Source organism: Macrobrachium rosenbergii, chromosome 23, assembly GCF_040412425.1.
Source record: "Macrobrachium rosenbergii isolate ZJJX-2024 chromosome 23, ASM4041242v1, whole genome shotgun sequence".
NCBI lineage: Eukaryota > Metazoa > Arthropoda > Malacostraca > Decapoda > Palaemonidae > Macrobrachium > Macrobrachium rosenbergii.
This window is the reverse complement of record NC_089763.1, coordinates 337,914-344,594: the sequence shown is the minus strand read 5'-3', so window position 1 is coordinate 344,594 and position 6,681 is coordinate 337,914.

The following is a 6,681-nucleotide window of genomic DNA, read 5'->3' as shown; positions in this document are numbered from 1 at the left end:
CACACATGATTATGCTTTATAAAACGTCTCTACTCTCTTCCACTTCTCTCTATTGCAATATAATCTGGTACTCCACACTCCTTCTCTCTGTGAAAGGAAGGATATTGCACAAATAGGGGTGTCCCAAAAGATCATTTACAGCTAGAATAGAAGAAGTTAAGGACCTTGACTACTGGGAAAGACTACAATTCTTAAATTTATATAGTCTTGAAAGGAGAAGAGAACGCTCATGGTAATCCAAGCATGGAAACAGATAGAAGGAATTCAAAACATCATCTCTAAAAATATCAAAAGAGCAAGCAGAAGAGATTAATTGCCAAAAACTATACCAGGAAAATTAAGGAAAGCACACAGGACATTAATCCACCATGCACCAGCATCGATAATGCAGCGTCTATTCAATGCGCTACCAGCTCATCTGAGGAACATAAAAGGAGTGAGCGTAGATGTGTTTAATTTGAATAAGCTCGACAAATATCTAAGATGCATCCCAGACCATCCAAGACTGGAAGATGCAAAATATACCGGAAGATGCGTTAGCAATCTCTGGTAGACATCAAAGGTGCCTCACACTGAAAACCTGGGGCAACCTCTCTGAACTGTAAGGTCTGTAAGTCTCTCTCTCTCTCTCTCTCCTTCTCTTCCTTTCTCTGTCTGTCAGAGGTAGGAAGAGGAGAAGGGGCACAGGGCAGGAAGGGAGGTCCCACCTCTCCCTTTCAGTCCTTAGCTTCTTTTCCTCTCTCTCTCTCTCTCTCTCTCTCTCTCTCTCTTCTCTCTCTCTCTCTCTTTCTCTTCTCTCTTTCTTCTTTCTCTCTCTCTCTCCTTCTCTCTGTGAAAGGTAGGAAGAGGAGAAGGGCACAGGGCAGGAAGGGAGGTCCCACCCCTCCCTTTCAGTCCTTGGCTTCTTTCCTCTCTCTCTCTCTCTCTCTCTCTCTCTCTCTCTCTCTCTCTCTCTCTCTCTCTCTCTCTCTCTCTCTCTCTCTCTTCATCCTAAAATCCTCCAACGTTAGCTAATGCCTTTCTTGCATATCATGAGGTTAGGTGGTTGAAAGAATGTCCGGCATCTTTCAAACCACTTCCCTATATAGACGCTATGTAGATGACACTTTTAAATTTTCAGATCTCCACGCACATTCCTTTGTTTCTAATGTATTTAAACTCAAGCATGAAAATATCACAAAATTACGTCAGAAATAGGAAAAAGATGGAAAATGCTGGCATTCCAGATTTGTTCCAATTATTTTAGCTTACATTTTGAATTTTCTTGTATCAAAGATATTCTTTGATAATGGATTCGAAAAAATGCTAAATTTATTGACACATACATTGGCAAACAACTCAAAAAACTAATGAATCCAATCCCCAAAAGTGACAGTAAACAAAAATACAAATTATTTTTCCTTGCCTAATGGGTAAAAATAGCAGTTTTTCTTGAGAAACCGTTTATCTAAATTACTGTTGAATGTGATTTTACCCTCAAGTTAGTCTCAGAGTCATATTCAGGCCTCAAAATATAATACAAAAATTTTTTCAAGAAAGAGTTCAAAGACAAGGTGCCCAAATGAGTCATCTGTAGTCTATAAGTATACTTGTAGTTGCTGTAATGCAAAATATGGATTGGTAAATCAAAGCGCCAGTTTCTGGTGCCTTTGAACACCTAAAAGGAGCAATCAATTAGAACAAACAGGCCCTTAACAAACAAGCATTTAGTGCCATTCTACTAGAGCACTGCCATCAGCATGACCATACCTCTGAGTATTGATTCTTTTTAGATCTATATTAGCCAAAGTTCTAGTGATGTGGAGAAATAACCACAATTGAAACATTGTTATACCATCAAGAAAAAGTCCATCACTCTGTAAAGTAATGAACAAAAGTCAGTTGAGTTGCTTTGTTTTTAAATTCTGTTCTATCTTCTGTAACTATCTTTGTATTTGCCAATAAAGTATTCCTCTTTGAAGTTTGCTTTTATAGGTTAAACTGCAAATTTTAAAATTTTAATTCTTGGTAAAATAGTTCTGATGTTTAAATTTTATTTCATTTTTAATGAGTGTTTTTCTTTCATTGTATTTATTTGTTATTTTAGATGCCTGATGATGGGGTGTGTTAGAACCTCTAGTCAAATAAAGAATGTTTCCTCAAGTACTGGTCTACCTATTCCTTATACATATAGATATATATTTTATATGACAATGTGTGTGTGTCCTTTTATTAATTGTCTCTCCTGCCCTCGGATAGGAAAAGTTCCAGACACTATCGGATCCAGGGGAGAATTTCTGTTTCCCTTGAAAATGAAAAATATATCAAATAAAATGAATAATTGTATCAGAACATTTAGATAATAACATACATGAAATTTGGAAGAAAAAAAAAAATCTATTTCCTTTCAAAATATATATATATTATTAAATGATATATATATGATATATATGATAGATATATACATATATATATTATATACTTTCAAGTGGTATACTAGGAGATCAAGCCTATATATAATGATATATTTTATATATATTTATAAATATATTCTTTAAAAATATAAAACATAAATAAATTTGTAATAATAACATCTTTAATTTCTAAAGTATTTTTTAGTCCACCATTTTCTTTTCTATTAATATGATAAATAAATTAGTTTTTTTTACTAGATTTTCATAAAAGCTTTGACAAGTATCTAACCATTATGATCCGCATTGTTGACAAAGTCTGGAATTCCGCACTTCAAAACCTTTTGCACAGATTGTTACAGAGGCAAATCGTTGAATCTCATATAATCAAGGAAAAAAGATCCGAGATACAGACCAATTATGACCCAGACTGAGACAGTTGGGCTTATATCTAGAAGATGACCAAAACTTTTCTAAGATCACTCTGGTTATGACTATAAATGGGCATAAAAATAGAATTTAACTCTGCATTTTGAATTTTATTAGAGATAAAAGGTAGAAACATATGTAAAACCCTAATAATGGGGAGGGGGAAGGGGAAAGGAAGGTGGAAGTGGAGGAATGATGGAAGAGGGCAAAAGCAAAAAAAAAGTTCAGGATTATGATTGAGGACAAATAAAACAGGAAAAGGAACACATGATTATGGAATAAAACTGATGTAGTCCAAATATTGCAATATAATATTGATCCCATGCTCTGGAAGGGAGATTGGGGAGGGATGGAGGGGAAAATGTCATGGAAGAGGAAGGGGTTAAGGACACAACTAAATTAACATTTGATTGCATGCTTGAAAGGGGGAGGGTGAATGGGAGGGGATGGAAACAGATAGATTATAAAATTTGCAAGCAGAGGAAGGGATAAGAAGGGAGGAGGACATTAATAACGCACCAGCATCGAACATTTGTCTATTGCATGCTCATCTGAAGGAACATAACAGGAGTGATATATGTTTATATACAAATATCTAAGATATCCCAGACCATCAAGACTGGAAGATGCAAAATATGGAAGATGGTTGGAATTCTCTGAGGAAACAGGAAGTGTTTGATTGTAATGTCTGGAAGGTAAGGGTGTCTTTAAGGGAGGGAGGGGAAGGAATAAGGGAGAGGAGACGATTGATGTCTCTCCTTCGGTCTCTTTTCTCATGCTCACTTTCTCTCTCCTTCTCTCTGGATAGAAGGAAGAGGGGAAGGGGAGGAAGGGCAGGAAGGGGGATGGATCCCTTTCAGTCCTTGGCTTCTTTCCTTCCTCTCTCTCTCTCTCTCTCTCTCTCTGCTCCGTTCTCTCCTTCTTTCTCTCTGGGAAGGTCTCTCCCTCTCTGTGAGTGGAAGGGAAAGGGGATTAAGGGGAATAATAATCCTTAGGAAGGGGAACTCTCTTAACATCTTCTTGCTTCTTTCTCTCTTTCTTCTTTCTCTCTGAAGATAATAATCTTCAACCCCATTTTTGCACATGAAGAAGAAATAATCTTTGGAATTCTCGGAATTCCTCAGGAGTCTTTTCCCAGAAAAAATCTATTAAGGGAAATATATCTTCCAGATATTCTCGGATATGTCTTATTCCCAGAATCCTTATAATATACATTCTATATAGTTTTAGGATTTCATTATATATGGATATATATATATTATATATATATATAACATTTGATTGCATATATATATTATATATATATATATATAAATATAAATATATATAAATATATGTGGGAAGGGGAGAGGTGTAATTGCCTTGAAGGGTTGGGTGGATATTCGCAGGGTCCATTTTACTATACACAGCATATATTTGAAATTTTTCTACCACAGGAAATCGGAGAGCTCCTACCAGGTGACAGGACAGGGGAGGGAAAAATGGGTTTCAGCTTAAAACGTTCTATCAGGTGGAACCGTTTATAAAATCAATAAAGTATTCCGTACGTGTATCTCATGACACCTTGAAGTACAGAGGGCGTGTCTTTGTCGAACATTGAACTTAATGATGTCATGAGAGTGTGTTCATTTGGATGGAAGGGAATGAATATAATGGGAGGGATCGTTGAATGATTGGGCATTGCGATCCGTTATCGGTGTCATTTAGCATGTGTCTGTGCAAACACACATGGAGACTGTCCCAGAGGATTTTGTGAAGTGAGCACAACTCATACACATTTTAGACTTTACTTTCAGAACTATGAACACAGACGATACCCCTGTGGCAGTGAAATTTTGTGTTTCTGCAACTTTTACATTTTCTGGTTTTAAATATAACGTTTGTTCTTTCACAGGTATTATTCCTTTCCATTTCTCCCTCCTTCAAGGAAGGGAGTGGTATGAAATTTTTGAGATGACCTGATTTTATTAATTGACCTGTTTATGATTTGACAGATGAGTTATTTTCTGTATTCCCTTAAGTAATTGGGTGTTTATGATTTTGGACCTTATTTCCTTACAAGAACTTTTGATAGTTATGATGAATCATTCGTTTTCATTCTTCGTAATTTCTAAGAAGTTATTTTCGTTGTTCACAATAAAGGTTTAGTTTTGTACTTAGTATCTCATTCCAGTAGTCCTTAGAATTTAGTTAGGGAAAGGTATAACTTATGATGTCGGCTCACGTTACACGCTATCACTCAAATATCTCGGAAAAGCGAGATACCAACCTCTGTTCACAGAATGGAGACTTAAATCAAGTATAGGCTCAGGATTGGCCTTTACATATGTATAATATATATATTTGTGCGTTTGTGTGTGTTGTCGGGAGGGAGTATAGCAGGATATACATATATATGAATGTATATATATATATATATATATATATATATATATATATATATATATATATATATATATATATATATGTATGTAGCCTGTGTGCAGAGACGATTGATGTCTCCGTCGTCGTCACAGCCCTCGGATAGGACAAGTTCCAGACACTATCGGATCCAGGGGAGGGGGCCACCTGGGCACGTTCCCGCCCTCATGAAAAATAATTACAAAATAATAATGTTGAACATTTAGATAATAACATACATGAGAAATACAAAAATGTGGAAGGGAATAATATAAATATAAATATATATTATATATAGGGGATATATATATATATATATATATATATATATATATATATATATATATATATATATATATATATATATATATAGGAGGATATACATATATAATTTCTATAGTAGATTTTTCCATTTTTCTATTTCTCTAGGGGGATGGAGGGCAATCTTCAATATTTTTTTATTATTTTCATATGGAAGGGGAAGGGAGGAGGACACAACTAAATTAACATTTGATTGCATGTCCCGGAAGGGGAGGACGACAGAGGCAATGGGAGAAAAAGATCCGAGACACAGACCGTCAGGGGACCTTCCTGAGGGGAGGATTGGGCTTATATCTAGATCCCTAAACATTTCTACCGTGGCAACCGTATCATATGAATTTGCATTTTACATTTTATTAGAGAAAATGCACACATATACGTTAAGGGGAGGGGGGGGAAGGGGAGGGAAGGTGGAAGTGGAGGATGTGGAAGAGGGGTGAGGAGGGAAGAGGATGGAGGGGGAAGACAGTTAAATTAACACTTGATCGTATGCTCTGGAAGGGAGAGGGGGAGGGGATGGAAGAGGGAAGGGGAGGAGGACACAACTAAATTAACATTTGATTGCATGCTCCGGAAGGGGGAGGGTGAAGGGAGGGGAAGGGGAAGGGGAGGGGGAGGGAAGGGGAGGGGAGGACACAACTAAATTACCACTTCAACATGTGCTGCGGAATGGGAGGGGAGGGGGAGGTGGAGGAGACAGCAAGGTAACACTTGACCATGGAGGAAGGGCAGGGGAGGGAGGGGAGGGGGGGGGGAGGAGACAGCTAAAGTAATACTTGATCGTGTGCTTCAGAAGGGCGAGGGGGGGGGGGGGAGGGGGGAGGGGAGGGGGGAGGAGGAGGAAGAGGAAAGGGGAGGGGGAAGGGATGGAAGAGAGAAGGGGGACCTTACAGACCTTACAGACCTTACAGTTCATTTGGGTTGCCCCAAGTCCCTTAGTGTGAGGCACCTCTGATGTCTACCAGAGAGTTGCTAACGCATCTTCCAGTATATTTTGCATCTTCCAGTCTTGGATGGTCTGGGATGCATCTTAGATATTTGTTGAGCTTATTCTTAAACACATTTACGCTCACTCCTGTTATGTTCCTGAGATGAGCTGGTAGCGCATTGAATAGACGCTGCATTATCGATGCTGGTGCGT